This window comes from Canis lupus, chromosome 4 (assembly GCF_003254725.2).
Source record: "Canis lupus dingo isolate Sandy chromosome 4, ASM325472v2, whole genome shotgun sequence".
Classification (NCBI taxonomy): Eukaryota; Metazoa; Chordata; class Mammalia; order Carnivora; family Canidae; genus Canis; species Canis lupus.
The window spans coordinates 75,972,696-75,994,232 of record NC_064246.1 but is presented as its reverse complement, the minus strand read 5'-3'; the positions used below and the strand labels follow the sequence as shown (position 1 = coordinate 75,994,232).

Sequence of the window (21,537 nt, the reverse complement as noted above, 5' to 3'; positions counted from 1 at the left end):
CTCTCCTAGGACCAACTTTAACAGCACTTTCATTGGGCACAGCCCTCTGGTAATAGACTGGATTTCTTTCAGAATTCCTTTCCCTGAGCATGGATATTGGAAAGCTCTGGTTCTATGTTAATTAACTCCCACCCAATCCCTGCCATGGCTAGACCACACCCTCAAGTCAATTATTTACTAGTAAAATGTCTTAGGATTCATACATTCACTTACCCATTTATAAATAGGTTTACTCAACAAAGATTTACTGAATACCTACCATCAGCACAATACTGTAAAAAAGAAAGAGGAATGGAAAGATATCTTTAATAAATTTTTAATAGCATATAGGACGGTTCTTAACTTCACCACTATTGCTGTTGACATTTTGGACTGGATAATCCTTTGTTGCAGGGGCCGATCTGTATACTTTGTAAAATGTTTAGCAGCATCACTGGCCTCTACCCACTAGGTGCCAGAAGCACCCCTCCCCAGTTATGACTATTGGTAATATTTCCAGACATTGCCAAATGTCCCTCGGGGGCAAAATAGCTGGTGGTTGAAAATCACTGGCTTACAATATTAGGCATCATCCTCAACACTTCATATACATTTTTTTATTTAATCTCTCCTCCCCAATAAGCCCATAAGGAATATGGTTTCAATAAAGTGTAAGAAAAGTTAAATTATTTACTCAGAGTCCCATGAGTAATAATTATGGCATTTGGACTTTAAATCTAGATCTTTCTACAGACTACATCCCCAGACTTCCATATAACTGTCCTACCCCCAAAAGAATTTAAAATCTAGTTAGAGAGATGTGATGTGAGCTAGGTAATTTACAGTTGTGTTCACTGCAGAATAAGTGATGTGAACTCAGAAGAGAGAGGCAACAGTGGGCTACGGCGGGGTGGGGGTGGTGGTGGTCAGGGAACACATCCTGTAAGATTAGAATGCTCTTTGAATATTTGTGGATAAACAGTTTGATTGGAATAGTGATTTTGTGCTGAGAAGTGGTAGGAGGTAAGGCTTGGACAGGTAGCATTGGGTAGCACTTAAGAGCATAGCACTGGTTCCAGGTGGAATTTGTTTGAATTCTGGCTCCTGTACACACTAGTTATGTGACCATGAACTAATGAAGTAATCTTTTAGCCCAGTTTCATTGCCTGTAAAATGGGTTGATAAGGACAATATATGTTCTTAAGATTGTAATAAGGATTTAATGAGTTAATATGCAAGGGGTCTAGAACAAAACCCAGCATGCAGTAAGTGCTCAATAGATGTTGGCTACTTAGTGCTTCGATTCTGTTGGACTTCAAATAGTTTAGAATCTATATTGTAAATAGTGGGGGCTTTTGAATCAAAGTTTATAGGTACCACAGTTCCCCTCCCTGTATTTATAGCAAAATTACAAATTGGTTATCTTTGGGTTGGAAACCACCTCTGGTTCCATCAACCAGAGTACCAGTGTCAAATTGTTCAACGCCCCCGTGGGGGCTTTGGCCTTGAGGCCTCAGAGACATCTTCCTAACAGAGATTTAAAGGGGGAAAGAGGCAGCCTGGGCATCTGTTCAGACATTCATTCACTCTTCTGTACATTCAATCAACATTACTGAATACCTTTTTTATTCTGGGCATCATGTTTCTATTAACTACATCTGGAACACCAATAAGTCACCACTCTGCCCATGTGTCAGCTGCAAGTTTATTGGATAGAATTGTCATTGTTTAGTTTTAAGACAATTCAAAGTTATTTCTGTGGCTTGGGTTAAAATCTTGAGGTTTCTTCTCATGCTTCACTTGGTGCCACTGCTGGGGTTTGTATTTATGGAGATCTGATGGCCCTGGATGTGGTTGGGGATCTTCTCCTGGGAATTTCCTCTTTCTTCCTCTCTCTAGCTTTTTATAGCTACATAAGGTTTAGATCTGTTAGCAAACACATGGATAATTATGCCCCTCTCTGTTTATAGACTCAGGATAAATTGTCCTAATGGGAAAATATCTGTCCTTTGTAGTAATTTGGATCAAGGCGTTTAATTTTGTGTGTGTGGTTCGTTTGCCTTTCTAAAAATCATTTTGATGTTTGTTTCACTCATGAATCATCTATTGTTGATATACAACAACACTTAATAAACCCCATTAAAAATCTTTTCTCAATCTAAAAGTAGTTGACATTGGAAAAATGTGTGACCCATCCATATGCTTTCTCACAGATGTCGAATTAAAGAAAACAGTTGGATTTTAAGACTCAGGGGACCTCTGATAAGAGACCCATAGAAATAATCCACTAGAGTCTGCCCACCAGCATGCTGGAAAAACTCAATTGAGCTCGGTTTGTTTCAAAGCATCACTGTCATAAGGCATTTGTATTCATTCATTCAACAGTCGTGGAAGACCTACTATATGCAAGGTTAGATTACAGATGAATAGCTGAGTGTTTCTAAGTAATAAAATAGAGGTAAACCTTGATTGGATTCTTCAGCTTTGTGAGAGACAGCAATGTATGCCTCTGATCAGAAGGCAAAGTCAGTCCTTTCCTCTGCTACACTGGAAAAAAAAAATCATTGTACTCCTCAGGTGATGAGGTGATGTAAACCTGTAGAAGTCTTGGTTTTTAAGCAATTTGGGCCAATAAGCATAAATGCTTCTTTTTGCAATGTTTCATCCCTCCCAAGAGATAAAAATACTTGACGAGAGACAGTGGTATAATAGTTAAGCACACCTTTTTTTTTAAAAGATTTTTATCTGTTCATGAGAGACAAAGAAAGAAGCAGAGACATAGGTAGGAGAAGCAGGCTCCCCAGAGGGGGAGTCCCCGACATGGGACTCAAACCCAGGACCCCTAGATCACGACCTGAGCCAAGGGCAGACGCTTAACCGCTGAGCCACCCACGGGCCCCCAAGCACACCCTTTTGAGTCAAACTAAATGAGTTTGAATTGGGAACTCCAACATTTATTAGCTTTGTTACTTAACCCTGTGGTGACTCAGTTTCCCTTTTTTGCGACTCAGTTTCCTTGTGTTAGAATAAGGCTAATAACTATTCCCACTTCACAGGGCTCCTGAAAAAAGAGAGAGAGAGAGAGAGAGAGATAATCTACATAAAGTGCCCAACATAATTATAGTTAGAGCTTACTAATTCATAGCTGTTATTATCATTAACATCATCATCAACTAATATTTGTGTGCCCACTCAACAAAAAGCAACGTTGCCTATAGAGAGAAACAATATAGAGGAGTGAACCTATGAAATATAGTTATCATCTACTCAGTATCTAAAATTGGACATGTTTTTGGAAATACCCATTCCAATAAACAAAGGTCCAATGGGATGTGGGCCTAGGTTTGTGGGGAGGATTACGTTCTTGCGGTGCCTTGCTTGTGAGCATGGAGCTCAGGATCTTTGCTCCCACATTTAAAGGAGTAAAGACAACCACTTTAGCCCTAGAAGGGAACGAAAGGAAGGAGTCCGCTTAGCCCGGCTTCTGCCGAGAAGCCCAAGACTATCACTCAAGAGGGAGTCTGAGAGGTGGAGATTGTACAGTGATGGCAGTGTCCGATCAGCTACCATTAGCATCAAGCAAGCCTTCTTCATGTCTGACCCAAATTTTAATGTTGCATTTGTGTCTCTTACCTCTTCTGTCTCCTGTGAAGATGAAGAACAGCTGGTCGGTATCCTCTTTATAATAACCCTTCAAATGGGAGACACTGTTAAGTTTGCCTTTAAGCAGTTTTTACTCTAGACTAAACAATTGCAAATCCTTTAACCTTCCCTCAAAGGTTCTATTTTCTGTCTCTTTAATCATTTTGGTTCTCCCTTGGAACCTTTCCAGTGTCTCCCCATCGCCCTTAAAATAAGGGGCCTCACACTGGACATACCACCCTAATAAGAGTCTATCTGCTGCCAGATTCTTTATTATGGGGGAGGAAGAAGTAGGGAGAGGCACTTCCCTTTCATGTCAACCTCCCGCCAACGTGAACTCGCCCCAGTGTTGTGTTGCCTATTCCTTATCAGTACAATACGCAGATTCATATTGAATGCATGGTCGGCTGTGATCCTCACATCTTTGTTTTTCTCGAATCTAGATATCAAGCCCCATTTGTGCCTGTCATTTTGATCATCACCCCTCAGGACACTACTTTGTAATGAGCCTTCCTGCTGAATTCTAAACTCTTTTTAATGAACCATTTCCTTCATGTGTGGAAGCCACTTTGGATTCTCTTAATATATCAGCGGTTTCTGCTCAAATTAATATTGCTTATAGACTCCGGGCGTACACACATAGCAATTGTAAGTATTACTTAAGCCAGACCTAGGGTAAAATTGGAGGCCGCTTTTTAAGCACCCCTTTGTTTACTGAACCATTGATCTGTTTTCCAGTCAGCAGTGAAACGGGTGAGGGAAAAGACCAAGCACGTCGTATCTTTCTAGCCTGCTGATGAGAATGTCATATGCATTCCAAAGCTTTCCTGAAATTAAGTTATTATACAGATGTGCTCAATTTTAATTCCTGGCATATACACACCCTAAAGTGGTCTTAGACAATGATGTCGGTGGGGGAGGGGAGAATTATTTATTGGTAGTCGACTTAAAATCTTGGATTTGCTTTAAATAACATGGGTTTGCACATCATAAATTACATGCCAGATTGATGGGAGTCGAGAAAGTTAGAAGTAAAGCATTAAGAAACTATCCGTGGGGGGAATCCCTGGGTGGCTCAGCGTTTGAGCGTCTGCCTTCGGCCCAGGGTGTGATCCTGGAGTCCCGGGATCGAATTCCACATCAGGCTCCCTGTGTGGAGCCTGCTTCTCCCTCTGCCTATGTCTCAGCCTCTCTCTCTCTGTCTCTCATGAATAAATAAATAAAATCCTTTAAAAAAAAAAAAAGAAAGAAAGAAACTATCCATGGGGAAAGCAATCAGAAGAAAGGATGACTTCTGAAATTATTAGAAAATCAATTTGAACCTAATTCCCGTACAACTTACCAGATACTGAGATGCCACATAGACGTATGCTAAGGAATCTACAGGCACTACCACCCCAAAGCAAATAGAGGGCATAGGGAGGGGGGTGAGGAGCCAACAGTTTCCGAAGCCTTCTAATATCTGTAGTCCAGACACTCTAAGAGTTTTTATATACTTGGCTTTTCCTAAAATCCTAAGTCTAACTGGCTCCGACCCAGGAATCGCAGTATTTTGAGGCCCGGCTTGCAGAGTCTGTTCTCACGGGACACCTGTAGCGTTCTGCGAAACTCCGCATATCATTTGCTGGTTGCAATTACCCACACCTCCTGGAGAAACACGCTTTCTCCTGGGGCTTCGTTCCCTTCCAGCACTTCCAAAGGAGGAACACCACCGCCTGGCATTCCCGCCTGTCTCGGGGTTTGCTGTGGTGCCAGCCTGAATGAAGCAACTGGGGGTAATTCCGGGACTGGTGATTATGAGGTTTAGCTACCAGGGTGCTCTGTGGGCCGCTCGTGAGCGAAGGCAGATTTCCAGCCTTGACATAGGTTGGCCCGTCCCGGGCTCTACTTTTACCCTTTCCAGTAACAGGAATGGTACTGAGAACTGAAGCCCTCTTTGGCCTCTTCCTCTATAATGAATTGCTTCGAATCCCGCTGGGTCTATCCCTTGCGAAGCTAATTTACTTGCAGGGGTTGCTGGATTTCTAGGAAGAGAACCACAGCTTAGAGGCACGGGTTTGAGGCAAGATTCTGGTGTGAACCCCAAGGAGTGGGATGAGTGTGTGTGTGTGTGTCTGTCTCCAGTCCCCGCAGGCACAGGGCTTCCTTCTGCTCCTCTCAACCACAGGTGGTCTCCCTACCTCTAGCTCCCTCCGGGACCTCCAACCTGGATCCCTGTGGAAGCCAGGTGAAAATGTGTTGTGAGCAGAAGTTCCTTAATGGCTTGAGGTTTGGCAACGGGCGAGTGCTCTTACTTTTCAACAAGTGGGAAGAGTGGAAAAGTGGAATAAAATACAATTGGAAGCTTAGAAAAATAATCTCTTGGTGCAATGAAATGCAGGGTGACTCCCCTGGTCTCCAAGAGGGGCCCTCCCTCCGCTTTCAGAAAAGCAAACACTCTTTTCCTGTCTTATTTGTATTCCCATTAATTTCAGACAGGAAGCCCTGGTGGGGGTGATGTAAACAGTTGGGCCTCGCGGGTCGGGGCTTCCTCATCAGTTTGCAGCTGGAGGGGCGGCTGGTGGACCGGGCCGCAGGTTTGGGGCGGGGGGCGCGGGAGCCCCAGGAGGTATAGAGGAAATGCTTGGGCTGTGCAGTCACCCGCGATTGCAATTCAGCGGTGGTGGATCTGGTTCCTGCAGCCGAGAGCCTGTGGCTGGAGGTTTCTGAAAAGTTTCTTGACATCCTGCCCGGCGTGATGGTTGCGATTCTGGTGCGGGGCTCGGGCTCCCCCGCCCCCCCCCTCCGCCGCCCCCTGTAAGAGCCCACGCTGCTGCCGGTTATGAAACGCAGCGGTTATGAAATGAACTGGTGTCGGGGAGGTGGAGCTTCGGGCGGCGGCTGCGGGGAGAACTTTTGACCGGGCTGGAGGGTGTCCGGGGAGGGCGGCCGGGGCTCCAGGCCCGCCCCCCACCCCGCCCCGGGCCACGACCCGCGCGCTCGGGGTCAGCAGAGCGGCCCCCTCCAGGAGCCAGCGGGGAAGGGGTCCTGGGAGGCTGTGCGCTTTGCACGGGGGTGCGGGGACCCCACTGCGGACCGCGGGCCGCGCGCTGCAGGGAGGGGGGCGGCGCCCCGGGCGCGGAGCCCGAGCCCGAGCCGGAGCCCAGCGCCCCCTCCCGCCCCTCCGCCCCGGCCGCCGCGGCAGGTGGGACGGCGGCTCCCGGGCTGCGCAGGATTCCTCCGCCGGCTGCTGCCCCCCCACCCCGACCCCGGAGCGCCCCCCGAGGCGACTGCACCACCGGAGGTAGGAATCCCGCCGTGCAAACGGAAACCTCGGACGCGCCCCCCCGCCCCCCGGCCCCGTCCCCGGGTTGGGGTGCGGATGGAGGCGGGGGCCAGCACCGTGGACCTGCAGCCCGGCCCCGCCACCTAACCCGGCTCGTGGGGCGCTCGCGTGCCTTGTGGGTGACGTGGGGCTTGGCGCGCTGGGAGAGGGTTTTTGCCTTAGGAGGAGCGAGCGCTTGGAACTGGTGTGTGGGTTACCACGGAAGGAGGCGCCCCGAGTGGCGGGGTGGGCGAGGGACAAGTCTGGAGGGGCCCCAGAGCCTGCTCCTTGCAGCCGCCGGGGGTCCCTGGGGCGCGGGGGGCGCGTGTGCGGGGCGCGTGTGCGGGGCCCTCCGGCAGCCCGGCCGCCTGTCCCGCTGCCCGCATCCCGCGCCCGTCCTCTGCCGGGTGGACAGGGGAGCCCGGGGTAGAGCAAAGATGCGCCTGGACCAACCTGGAGCCCTCGGGAGGTTCCATCTCCTTGGGGACACACCTTTGCAGCAAACTACTCAACAGCCTGCTTGGACAACCCCCCTTCCTCGCCCCCTCCGCCCCCACTGATCCGCAGAATATGTGGATGTACTGTCCGCAGATCTAAGGTCTTAAAGATCAAAGATGTTTGGAAAGAGAATGACCTTATCTATCATGTTGTCACCTCCCCCCCCCCCCGCCCCCAGTTGAGAGTCTGTAAATACTAGGGGTGGAATTAAGTCCCTCTGGTCTCCTGAGATGTGGGTAAGGAGGAGATGGCCACAGCTGTCACCCTGGGAACCGTTTCTGGGAGAAAAGCTTCTGTGGATGTCACCAGGAAACACGTTTCATAAAAATAGGTCAGGCTGAGTTTGCTGTGGTGAGGGGCATGACATAAAGCGTAAGTAATGACATCACAAAAGGCAGGGCATGAGCGTCTTCAAAGGCACATGAAATGTAGTACTTTCAAACTTTGCTCGCCCGGAGGGTTTGGCTCTTGCAGATGAATTGGGGAAAAAAAGGTATACGGGGATCTTTCCACCTCCGGTGTTAACCTGACCCTATACACTCACTAACCTACGGATTGAGATAGTAGCAATAGGATCTACCCACGGTTCATCGTTTTCAGGATCTCTAGCCAGATCCATCCCCCCCCGGGGGTGCCGCAGTAGGACTCACAGGGAGGTGGGCTTTGGGAGAGGAGGCCTGTGTCAGGTGCTAAAAAGAGAGAAAGGAGTTCTCGGAGGGGGCCACACACAGAAGAAACAAACAGGATGTACCAGGGAAAGGGGGGGGAAAGCAGGTGGACTGAGGATTTCAGGCCCTGGCGCTCCTCTGGCCTTGAGCTCTGGGAGCCTGTGGGTCTGAGGGAGGACTACCCTGCCTAATCTAGCAGGAAAGGAAGACCTCGGAAAGAGCAACACAGTTTCCAGAAACCGCCTTCTGCTTACCTTCTTGCTTCTATAAATTGCCTGACACCGCACTTGGCCTGTACAGCTCCCTTTAATCCTCCCTTCCTGCTAATCTCTGTAAATCCAGGCAGGTCACAATTAGGAATTGTTTCCTTTGAAGGGAAAGAGTGACCCCATTCTGGCCCGTTTCCTGGGACGTTAAGTTCTCCTCTCAGCTGCTCTGCCTAGAGCTCGGCCCTGTGTTCTTCATCAACTCTTCTGTTTCCCAGAGGTTTCACCAAGTTCCTTTGCCTGCCTTCTAGAAGTAGGTTCTCATTTTGGAATCTGCTTGGGTTCTCATTCTGGAATCTGATTATTACCCGAGTTTTCCTTTCTTCCTTATCATAACAGTACGTGTATATAATTTTCAAAGCCTTCCCCTTCTCCCTCTGAATTTGCTGCTTTTGAGGCCTGCCACCCACCCATCATCCTGGAATCCCCTTTCTTCATCCTACTAGGCACTGATTTTGCCTCTTTCCCATGTGACATTCTCCTGTGTTCTAGACCAACATCTTCCTCGGTCTTTGTTTCTGTTCTCTTTCTGGTAAAACATGACTTCTAGAAGTTTCTGAGAAAGAGTATGTGGGAAATTAGTTTACAATCTTCCAAGTTTGATGTTTGATGGGGTGTGAAGGTTGGAAATGCTTTTCCCTTAGAATTTGGATTGCATTGCTCTTCCAGGTTCAATATTGTCACTGAGATGTCTGTCATTCTAATTCCCGATGTTTTGAATATAATTATTTCCCTCTACCTGAAAGTTTTTACAAATTTCTCCTTGTTCTTTGTAATGTCCTTTCTCTCTGTAATGAAATTTCATTATATATCTTGCTATGAGATTTTTTTTTCATCCATTTTACTTGGCTTTCAATACACCTTCTCAATCTGGAAACTCATGTTCTTTGGTTCTGAACAGTTTTCTGGAATTAAAAAATCATTTCTCTCCTCTTTTGGAACATCGATTTAGTTGGAAGGGGATCTTCATGGATTGAATTTCTAATTATTTTCTCTCTTCTTAAAAAAAAAATTCTACTTCCTGGGAAATTTCCTCCTTTTATCTTCCAACCGTATACTGAATTTTTATGGCTGCCATCAAATTTCTAATTTCCAAGAGCTCTTTAAAAATCTCTGAAATATTCTTTTTATAACCTCCTGTTCTCGTTTCACGGATGAAAAGCTTTCCAACTCTCTGCAGATCTCAATGACAGCTTCTTTGAAGTGTTCCTCTATTCCCTGCAGTTTTTTTTTTCCCTCAGATTTCCTCTTAGTTTTTGTTTTTGTTTTTAAATCTGGAGCTTGTTAAAAACTTTAATGTCTAATGATCCTGGACTGATCACTCAAAAGCTAACTGGAAGGTCTGGATGCGTCGATGGGGCTTATTCCCAGTAATAAGTAGTTCCTTCTTACTAAGAAATACACCTAGAACAGTGTTCCGGAATCTGGAACAACGCCTGGCACACAGTAAACTTTGCCTTCCTATTTACCAAGCAACTGAATGACGTAGGATCTTGCTAGGGCCCAGGTGTAGCAAGTATTAGAAGCTCCCCAGGTGATTGGAGTGTGCGCCTGAGCACCTGTCCTGTGACAGGGCTGTCTTGCTAAGCAGTTTGATTGGAGGGCCTCCACCTTCTGTAGAAGGTCTTTCCTCTCTGAGACTGACCAGGTGAAGAGAAATCCCCGTCACCGAGGGGACTTGGTTGCCTGTGGCATTCTGTGAGCCAGATTCAGGTAGGAGACCAGGAGTCTAACATCTGGCATGGAGACTTTCTCTTGTTCCCTTGTTTTTAGGGTGGCACCCCTTCCCTCAGCTGGCTTTGGTGTCCGAGGCCAGAGTTGCTCTGATTTAGCAGAACAAACCCGTCGTGGGATGTAGGCAGTCCCGTGGGAGGTAGGGCAAAGAGAGGAGGTTATGGGGGTCTGACAGCTTCTGGCACAGGCTCTTAGCCAGCCCTCCTGCCTTTGGGACCCCTGTCTGGTGGCCCCAGTTCCAGAGACTCTCTGTCTCTGGACTCTGTCTCTCAGACTCAGCTTTCTCTCATCTGCCAAGTCAGTTAACCACTGGATGGACCACTTCCCAGCTTCCAGAAACTTGTGGCAATTATTGCTTCTTCAGTTCTCTTTCAGACTTTAGCAACCCCCTCCCCCATGCTTAAAAAAATTCCTTTACTGTCATTTCAATCCGTCATGTTTACTGGGGAGTGAGTCTCTGCCTCATGCCCCAGCCTTGCCCTGGATCCCCCCTCTCAGTTCTTTCTGTATTTATCCCCCTCAACCACAGGTGTCCACTTGGAAGAGAAATGCAAATAGGCCACACTGTATGGTCTTTCAGCACTAATCATTAAAAATGCGCAAGTCCTGAATAGAGTGGTTATTGGACATTTATACTAGGTGTTAGCTTCTTCTCTGTCGGGTCATTAACCATGGGGCTTTGTGTGTGTGGAGTATCCAGCAGAAGCCATTTTTGAACGTGTTTGATGGGACTTACCAGAATTCTATCTGTGAGAATAACTGTACAGCGTGTTCACTCTTTTGAAGTATATTCCTGTTCGTTTCCTATTCTGGTCCTCACCAGAAGCCCACTGGGTGGCTTAGCGGTCATGTGGACTTGGGAGCACCCATTTTCTGAGATGATTAGCACATTCCAGCTGTGGTGCCTCCATTCCACACCCCAGAGACAAGTGGAGGAAAGAGTATGTGATCCAAGTCCGAGCAATGAGGTGTGAAGAAATGTCTCTCGTGGAGCATCTAGGGTAGATTTGCTCATTGTTAAGAAAAAGACACAAACAAATGACCCTTTTGCGTCCTTGGCACGTTGCTGTCTAGAACTGCTATAGGCATCTTGTCTCCAGCCTTAAGATGAAGCCGACACACAGGAGAGGGCAGATCCCAGAGTGTCCTCAGGAAACACCAGGCCTTCTCTTGCAGATCCCAACGTGTGAGATGATTGATTTCCTCCTGGTTCAAGCCATTTTGTTTGTTTTGTTTTAAGTGATGCGGGGCTCGAACTTATGACCCTGAGGTCGAGGCCTGAGCTGAGATCAGAAGTCCGACACTTAACCGACTGAGCCACCTAGGCGTCCCCAAAGCCATTTTGAATCAGGGTTTGGTATCACTTGCTGCCATACTGGTAGAGGAGGACATTTCTTTATGTGTGGTCTCGTTCCTAAGAGAGTTAAGGCAGATGGTGGGCTTACCTTCCCGAAGATCTAAGCTGCCTAATTCCTCATGCTGGCTCCAAGTAGGATTTCTCTCTACTCTGTTTTCCGGGCAGATGAAATTAATTTTATTCTCTCTTCCAACTTTAAAAGAAGAAATAACTGTGGAGACATTTGGTGGGGAAAGGAGGAGTCCTTGCTTTGGAGATGGTTAGCCAATCCCAGTGAGAACATCCTGGAGCTGTCACAGAAGTGAAGACTGTTCTTAAAACAACAAGGCAATGAAGAAACCTCGTGCATCCCACCCTATGAGAAGCCAAGCACTAGTTTTCATTCATTCCTGTGGTTGCGAGGCTGGCAAGTCTTGCCTGCGTGCTTGGCATTCTTGCCTCTGTCTTCTATCCTTTGTCTTTTGGGCATCTCAGACTTTGGGAAGCTTTGAAGATGAAATAAGCTCTGGAAGTGCCCAGTGGTGTCAGGAAGACTGAATGCAGGAGAAAGTAGACTGTCTGTAGCCCTGTTTGCTCCAGTCTGACTCCAGTGGCAATGGCATACCCTTTATTTTTATGAATAGGAAGCCCTCCTAATCTCTCGCATTCCCGGTATAATGTTAGCCTAAAGAGAACCCCTTCATTACACTTAGCATTATACCATCATTTTCCTGTTTATGTCTTTTACTAAACCAAGACCGTAAGGCTGGGAACTTCATATTGTAATATAGCTAGGATTTACTGAGCACTTACTACCTGCCTGGCACTATCATAAGCTTTACACGTATGAGCTAATCTGATCCTCACAACGGTCTTATAAAGAAGGTGCCACGAGCATCCCATTTACAATGGAGATTGCTTGAGACACACCGTGTTTAGGGAAATTGCTCAAGGTTGTCCAGCTTGTCAGTGGTGGAGTGGAGATTCAAATGTGGGCTGTCTGGTTCTGGAGGCCACTGCGTGCCCTATAACATGTATGCTTTATGCACTATATAACTCCTCATTATAGCCCGAGCACCCTTACACCATCTGTAATGTGCAATAGGGATTCAAGTGTTACTGTGAATGAATAAACACGAGGTATTTTCATGTCATTACAGACTCATTAATTTTAATGGCAGTATATTTCCCCAAGGACCATAATTTGTGCAATTGTTTCCCCAGGATTAGACATTGCAGTAGTCTGGGCTAGGATATCTGAGACTGGGAGTGGCCCGAGAAATCCCAGAGATGTGATCATTAATCGGGAAGTAACCAGACCTATTTAACCTCTTCTTCCTCCCCCACGCATTGCCCTCCCCACCCTCTGCCACCCTTAGGAGCGATCCTAATCCTCATTCCATTCCAGATTCCCATGGCCATCCACAGAACTCTGCATGACAGTAGATGGCTTTAATACTTTGGAATGTTTTCTGAAGGTCCCTGTTTGGGGTTGAGCATTAGTTGGCAGGGAATTGCTCTAAGAAATGTGGACCCCCTGAAATGTCGCCTGCCAAGTGCCGTTTTCCAGGTGGTTTCTCATAACATGTCATTTTGCACTTTTGAATCCAGAGATAGTATATCTGACTCTCATTTGTTATTTAAGACTTTTGGCTGACCTCTGGGGATTCTTGTTTTAATTGCCAGCTGATAGAAAATATAAACGGAAAAATGTGTTAGTGTGCAAACGTTGGAGTTTGTTTTATCTCTGAAAACTGGCAGGGGCGGGGGTGGGGACTGTTAGGGATAAAAGATTAAGGAAAACTTATGAGACAATTTTGTCTGGCTAATGGGCTATCTTCTTAACAGTTTGACTTGGTAGGCCCTGTGTCAACAAATACACCATGTATCAAACAATATGAGCATTATGTAGAAGTCATTTGCAGTTTAAAAAGTTTGTTTTTATAAATTAAATTGTATCTGAGATATGTGAGGAGACCTTGATGTTTAAATTTAGATTAATCCTGTGGCGAAACCCTTTTGTAGAACAAATACTTTCTTTTGAAAAGTCAAAGAGAGACTGATTCCAAATATATCTCAAATGCATATACATGTGCATATAATTTATAAAAGAGCGTATGGACACATGTGTGTCGTCTTTCCTCCCCTGACCCCCTAATTCATTCTCTGCCTTCCACTGCACCAAGAGGCTTCATGCTATGAACTACAACATCTGGACTCCCTTGTCTTATTTCTGGTTGGCTTCAGCCAATGGGAGGCACAGACAGGGGATCAGCTGGCTGGAGGAGAGAGTGTCCCCCTCGTCCCTGTCCCCTCAGCCTTGCAAAGGTTCTGACCATGGCTCATTTGTTCTAAGCTCTTGATGGGCAGCTCACTTTCACGGCTCCAGTTTGCACTACTTCCTGTCATTGCCCCGCAGACCTAAAGGTGGTAATGGTTTCCCAGCTAGCTAGTTGCTAGCCCCTGGGAACTTCATCCTGCCCACGGCTCTCTAAGTAGTTCCTACATAAAATTCTCTCCCGTTAAACCCTTTTGAGTGTGCCTTCTGTTTCCTGCCGGTACCCCCCGATAAGGTGTATGTTCATCTCTTATATGAAATCTTGCCATGTTTGGCTCTGAGATGCCAGTTACAGCTACATTAGTACCTCTGAATTTAAATTGTAGCTTGTCCTGTCCAGGAGTTGTCCTTTTATCCTTGTGTCTTTATCTTTTCCATTAGATCACTAGTCCTGGGAAGTAAGGCAGTGGTGTGAATTACTCTGGTTTTTCCCTACAACACCTAGTACGCTGTTTTACATACAGAGGTCACAACAATTGGTGACTCAAAGAAATATAACATATGAGTACATGTATGTGTGTGGTATACAGCTGGATGTAATCTGTGACTATTGGTTTTTTTAAATAACTTTTATTTGTATCCTTATCAGCATTGGTTCATTCATTTGTGCAATAAACAATTACCGGGTGCCAGTTAGAGGCAACACGTTAGGCTAGGTATTCACATGGTGGTCTCAGAGTTCATAAAGAGTCATAAAGGGGTTTCATGAAGAAGTGAAAGAGAATTTTCGAGCAGGAAGGAATCCGAGAGGCTATCCGATCTGGTTTTATCATTTTCAGGTGAAGCTCAGGCTGAGTGTGTCAGGGCTTCGTTCTGGGGGCACACGGAGTAGGTGGCATGGATGACCAGAACTCGGTGCCCTGGCTCTGTCTGCCTGGGATTCTTTCCCCAGCCCCCTCCTGTCACATTGCCTGCTCAGCTCCTAGGTGCTTTCTGGCCAAAGGAACCTCCATGAGGTATCCTTTGGAAAGCCTCTCTGCTGTCCCTTATTGCTTCCCTCTGTGTTGCAAATGCAAACCAGATAGTCATGCTCTGAGCTCATAAAAGGGCCTAATAGGATGCAGACGGTGGATTCTAACCCAGGCTCCAACATCAGCCCCATGTGTAGACAGCTGGGGGGATATTTGGACCAAGCCACAGCCCCTCTAGGACCTCTCCCTTCACCAGCCATAAACTCTGGAGCAACATTTTACATGGGGGTATGAGGTGTTGGTGTTGGGTTGGCCCATTCTGCAGTCTCTGTGCCATAGTCTCAGGCCTCCTGTAGAAGATATGACCTCCAGGTCAGGTCTGGGCTGCTCACAGAGCTGTTCCCTGGAGGGCCCTGGCTGACTGGCACTTTTCCTGTGATGATGGCACTTTATGAGTCCACTCGGTGCAAGGACCAGAGTACAGGTATTCCCTATAAAATCAAAAACCTTTGGCTCCATTATAGTCACCTTAAAATTAGTCTAAGGCAGACGAGAAAAAAGAGTTTGCTTAACAGAAACAAAGCAGATTGGCCTAGGTCCGCAGGTGATGAGATGTTACATTCTTTCACAGATGCAGGTCTGCTGGGGGCGCTGATAAATTGTTAGTCCTCACCTGTTCTACTTGAGTTCAAGATTAGGGAACGAGGGACGCCTGGGTGGCTCAGTGGTTGAGTGTCTGCCTTTGGCTCAGGTCGTGATCCCCAAGTCTCGTATCAGGCTTCCCTCAGGGAGCCTGCTTCTTCCTCTGCCTGTGTCTCTGCCTCTCTCTGTGTGTGTCTTTCATGAACAAATAAATAAAATCTTAAAAAAAAAGATTAGGAAACCAGAAGGCAGGATAGTGAATTATTTATTAAATTTTAAGTTATAAAATTAAATATTAATAAAATAAATAAAATAAATAAATATTTATTTATTAGGCAGGCTTTGTGCTGGGGGCTTTAACTAAAGGCTCTCACACCCAGATAAGTTAAGTGTTACGTGCCCATTTTGCAGATCTGTCAACTGAGACTCAAGTAGGGTTGTGACACATTCAGAATTACGTAAAGTGATAGATCTCGTTCTCAGTTCCGACTCCCCAGAGAAGCCTTGTCAGTGAAGTAGTGACATTCCAAACCCAGCTGGCCCACACTGGCGCTGAGCAACGCTGGGGAGAGTTAGCTGCTCTGAGTTGGTTTCCTCAACTGTAAAGTGGGAATAAGGTGTGTCACTCCCATTAGTGGTGACAGCTGAGGCACTGCGCATAAAGTGTTCATCACTGTGTCGGACACATAAGCCTTTAATGAAATTGAGCTCCTGGGCCCTGGAGCCGGGTTTTCTGTTTCTCTTTTCTGGACGTGCTTTGTCAACTGTCAGCTGTTAACTTCCCTGAGCCGTTTCCTTAGTCATAAAATGGGGCTTGGGGGTAAAGGTCAGTTCATTAATGGAGAAAAAACCTGAGAAGAACAAGGCAAATCCCCATCTTTTGTGTTATAACTGTCAAGCTTCCAGAAGTATGCGGTCTGTGTGTTACTTTAGGATATAACCCACTCCAGTCTACTGTGAGATGGAGACTTGGTCACTTGCCCTGGAGGTAGCTTTTTGAGTCCAGCCAAATTTCAGCAACACTTCCTCAGTTCCTACCACTCAGGTTTTCCTCTTTTTCATGACTCACGGTCCCTGTTGAAAAGAAAAACTCTATTGTTTTCATTTATGTTACACACAATATCGCCAAATACTACTTCACTTCTGGTCACCAAGTTGTGTGTGTGTGTAGTAGGGAAAGGTTTCCCCACACCAAACAATTCTGAGACTCCAGCTGGGTGTCCTCCAATTAAGTTTAATTGGGACCCTGTCTACCTGGAGAGACTGTCAGACCCCACAGGTTAAATGCTCAGACCTACAAGACGGCCCCCTTCACTTCCTCACAGCACATGCTCCAACTGAAAGTCCAAATTGTCACTTGTGCTTCTGACTGACTGACTATAAATAGGTTCCCATGACCCCTCCTGTTGGTTCTTAGTATTAATTCATTGGGTTTGATGAGTTTGCTAGAGCCGCTCACAAAATGCAGGGAAACAGCTTACTGGCTTATTATCAAAGGATACAACCCAGGAACAGTCAAATGGAAGATACATGGGGAAGCTCATGGAGAAAGAGGTCTGGAAGCTCTTTCAACCCCAGCCTTTTGGGTTTTTATGGAGGCTTTGTTACATAGACATGTTTGATTAAATCACTGGCCATTGATGATTGGAAATCTCCAGCCTCTCTCCCTGTCCCTGGAGGTAGAAGAGTGGGATTGAAAGTTCCAATCATCTCATCCGAGTCTGGGTCCCCTGGCATCCAGCCCCCATTCTTAAGGACTTTCCAGAAGTCACCCACATTATCATAAACTCAGATGTAATTGAAAGGGGCTTTTTAAGAGTAACAAAAGACACCTATTTCACCTTCTATTGCTCTGGAGCTATTTCAGGAACTAAATACTATGAGGAAAGATGCCCCTATGGCTGTTATATAGGGAATTATAAGGGTTTTAGAAGCTCCATGCCAGGAACAGTGAACAAAGACCAAATTATTTCTTATAATTAATCACAATATCACACTTTGCTGTATATTCATCATTATTATTATCCTATTTTCTCCTCCCCCATTCCCCCAACTGAAATTTAAGGGCTGCAATTAGCACCTTTACAGCTTGAAGTGCTGTCTATTCTTTTCCACTTGGGTCACTGAAATAGGTAATAGGCAGGGGCCCAGTGAAGCTTCTAAGGTAGAACTTTCTCTAGAAAGTTCTGGAAAGTTCTCCCCATCTCTTACATACAGCCATCTCTGGCTTTCTTTGCCAGTAGAAGGCTATTTAGCAATGCTAGAATGGGGCTCAGAGGCTTTTTTTTTTTTTAATTATGTTTTTATTTATGAGAGACACACAGAGAGAGGCAGAGACACAGGCAGAGGGAGAAGCAGGCTCTCTATGGGGAGCCTGATGTGGGACTCAATCCCAGGACCCCAGGGATCACAACTTGAGCCAAAGGCAGACGCTCAACCACTGAGCACTCAGGTGCCCTCAGAGTCTTGCTGCTGGAGCATGTGAGAGCAGAGAGAGGATGGGTGTCACCTCCTTCAGCAGGTAGTGATGGGATCCGGGAAGACTCTCGACCACACAGCTGCCCAGGAGTCTCCCCACTGCAGAGAGTCTCATGCAACTCTTACAGTCACCACACCACAGCTGCATATACTATGTTGAAAAAAAGAGCCTGCCTTTGGCCCAGGGCGCGATCCTGGAGACCCGGGATCGAATCCCACGTCGGGCTCCCGGTGCATGGAGCCTGCTTCTCCCTCTGCCTGTGTCTCTGCCTCTCTCTCTCTCTCTCTCTCTGTGAGACTATCATAATAAATAAAAATTAAAAAAAAAAAAAAAGAAAAAAAGAAAGAAAAGCCAGAAAGGCAAGTAGCCCTCTCAACCTGGCTTGTATAGCAGCATCCATCTGTCCTGTGGGGGAGAAGCCTGATTCTAGATCCTCTAGTTTTAGCATTTTGGAATTCCCTCAGAATCCCCCAATTCTACCCTGAGAAAGTCCACTTATGGTTCTGTACCATGTTGCCTTGGCTGCCTGCTGAGGAGGAAAGGCAGATGTGAGGAAATGGGGAAATGAAGTTACATGATTTATGTCATATGCCCAAATGGAAGGCATGGTTCCCTCACCCCTTAAAGAGTTATGAACAGAGATGAAGGAGTTGTCTTAAATTGAAGTCTACAAATTTTCTCATGCTGTGGGAGGATCTCACAATTATTTTATTTTGAACATCAAAGTATTATTTAGGGAATACACATTAGCCTGGGATGACTCTTGTCAATGCTGGTTTTAGATGCATCTAGAGGTCAATTGAGGAAATCATATTTTTAAAAAATCTAGTAATATTTCTGGGCATCTGACCTCACAATAACAAGTGTTGGATTTCTTTGTAAACAAGACTTTTAAAGATCATTTAAAAATGGAACAAGTTAAGAACAATATCCAAATAACCGGAAGAAGATCATGGAGAACTCAATGTGTAGCCATGCTCACAGGAACAGGTGTAAAAATGCCAGTGCCACTGAAGACTTCGAATAAATGTTTTTCTAAGGTGTGAGGAAACCAGAAATATTTCTAAATTAGCACTAACTTATACGATTAAATAATATCTGCATATATATTTATGCACATACAATTATGTGTATTGTGATATTAATATCTTAAATAGCTTAAGGTATATATTAAAAGCAGAACGTTTAAAATACTTACCTGTTTTAAAATATTTAAATGGGGGATCCCTGGGTGGCTCAGCAGTTTAGCGCCTGCCTTTGGCCCAGGGCGCGATCCTGGAGTTCCGGGATGGAGTCCTGCGTCAGGCTCCCTGCGTGGAGCCTGCTTCTCCCTCCTCCTGTGTCTCTGCCTCTCTCTCTCTCTCTCTCTCTCTCTGTCTATCATAAATAAATAAGTAAATAAATCTTTAAAAAAATAAAATAAAATATTTAAATGTTCTATTTTTAATATCTTATGTGAAATGTTTATCTAATGATATCAATTTTTTCATTTACATCATTTCAATTTATCTAACCAAATCCCCCCACCCCCAATATTTAGCTTCTTCTGATTGGGGCAGTAGGGGATCACTTATGTTTGAGTCACCTTTATCCAACTGGGATGTCTTTTGTTCATCTCTAACTCTTTAGGAAACGCAAACCGATGTCAAGAACTATTTTTATAATATATGTTGTTTTTTTTAAAGATTTTATTTATTCAAGAGAGAGAGAGACAGAGACAGAGACACAGGCAGAGGGAGCAAAGGCTCCATGCAGGGAGCCCGACGTGGGACTCGATCCTGGGTCTCCAGGATCACACTCTGAGCTGAAGACGCACTAAACTGTTGAGCCACCAGGGCTGCCCATATATATTGCTTTGTTACCTTGAATGATTGCTTCAGTAATTCTATTCTTGTTTTTTTTTTTTTTTAATTTATTTATGATAGGCACACAGTGAGAGAGAGAGAGGCAGAGACACAGGCAGAGGGAGAAGCAGGCTCCATGCACCGGGAGCCCGACGTGGGATTCGATCCCGGGTCTCCAGGATCGCGCCCTGGGCCAAAGGCAGGCGCCAAACCGCTGCGCCACCCAGGGATCCCCGTCTATTCTTGTTTTTACTTAAACACTCTTGGTTTGCCATTGCCACACCAAAATAAAACAAAGTGAACAGAAAAGCAGAATATAAAAATGGCTCAAATTTTAATATTTTGCCTAAAATCAGCAAGGGATCTAAACTGGGAAAGGAGTACTACCTTATACGTAGGGGTCCTTCTTTCTAGACATGTGACATTAAGAGGTGCATTGAGCAGATGAAGAAGAGTGTGGGCTGTTATAGAAAGCTAGAGCACGTGACACTGTTGATGACTGTGTGTGACGAGCTGAGAGCCAGTCTGTGGAGAAGTAGCCTATAGAGCACAGTCAACCTTGGGCAGCCTGTCAACTGGTGGTTTTTGGTGAAACAAATGAGGAGAATTTCCCTCAGGAGAATCACGGGCATAGGAAGAAGAGACCTCACTCACTCCTCTGGCTCTTTTTTATCCTCCACATGGGAGTATGGATGTGGGTCCTCCATGTGGAATATCTGTCCAACAAGAAATCACAGGCCAATAGGGAAATTTCCACTCAGAAAAAAACACATCTCCAAAAAGAAGCCACCTTAGGAAGAACTTTATCTTCTCATGAGGTAGATTTTTCTAGAAAGTAAACCCAAGATGTGTTTAATTCCAATGTGTCAGTGTTAACTGAATGTATCATAGTCCCATCCCTCCTCCAAAGCATGGTTTTCTCCCCTTTTATATGTTACAAAAATTGTGGACCATTTCAGTTGCTGAGAAACATGGTTACTCCAAAACTTGCAACATTGATATTAGTCAAGGTTCTCCAGAGAAACAGAATGAAAAGGAATGATATGTGTGGGGGGGGTGGAGGTGGGGGGGTGCGGAGGTGTTATTTTAAGAAGTTGGCTCATATGATTGTAGAGACTAGCAAGTCTGAAATCTGTAGGGCAAGCCAATAGGCTGAAAATTCAGGCAGGGTTTCTATGTTAGTCTTAAGAATAATCCCTCCTCCTTTAGGAAACCTCAATTGGATGAGGCCCGCCCACCTTATGGAGAGTAATCTGTTTCATGAAGTTTACTGATTGAAATGTTGATCACATCTTAAAAAAAAAACCAAAAAAACCTTCACAGCAACATCCTGACTGGACTGTTTGACCAAACATCTGGGTACCATAGTGTAGCCAAGTTGACACATAAACTAACCATTACGGCTGGGATCGATAACTGCATTTCTGTCTGCCCTATTTATGTACTGTATTTTGAAGTAAGAATAAGATTATAGGTAATCAAGAAAATACCCTGTGGGTTGATAGGGAAGTTTATGAAGAAAATCTATTTTTATCATTCAAGTTTTGAGAATTCTTTCTAAAAAAAAAACTTAAGAGATATATAACATGCAAAAATAATCTAGTGAGCATCCATTCATATTCCTGCCACTCAGATTTAAGAGCTATTAGTATCTTGTCTTATTTGCTTTTCGGGTTTTGTTTAAACAAACACTAGTGAGGGGCACCTGGATGGCTAGTGGTTGGGTGTCTGCCTTTGGATCAGGTCGTGATCCCAGGTCCTGGGATCAAGTCCTTCATCAGGTTCCCGCAGGGAGCCTGCTTCTCCATCTGCCTACGTCTCTGCCTCTCTGTCTGTGTCTCTCATGAATAAATAAGATCTTTTTAAAAAAATAAACACTAGTCACAACTAACACTC

The 21,537-nt window shown here is 45.4% G+C and overlaps 1 protein-coding gene and 1 long non-coding RNA gene across 3 annotated transcripts in view; one reads left to right on the top strand and one right to left on the bottom strand.

Moving 5' to 3' along the window:
• The window catches only part of PDZD2 (PDZ domain containing 2), a 359,297-nt gene that overhangs the window by 163,368 nt on the left and 174,392 nt on the right, over positions 1-21,537 (top strand).
• Positions 1,666-9,773, bottom strand: LOC112652746 (uncharacterized). 2 transcript variants are annotated; one of them, XR_004815320.2, is made up of 5 exons: positions 8,346-9,773; positions 3,613-3,670; positions 2,955-3,040; positions 2,444-2,521; positions 1,666-1,905 (listed from the first exon to the last, which is right to left on the bottom strand). It is a non-coding gene; the product is annotated as an uncharacterized LOC112652746 (long non-coding RNA). The 2 variants fall into 2 exon arrangements; XR_003131672.3 differs by having other exon boundaries at positions 2,444-2,526; positions 8,346-9,770.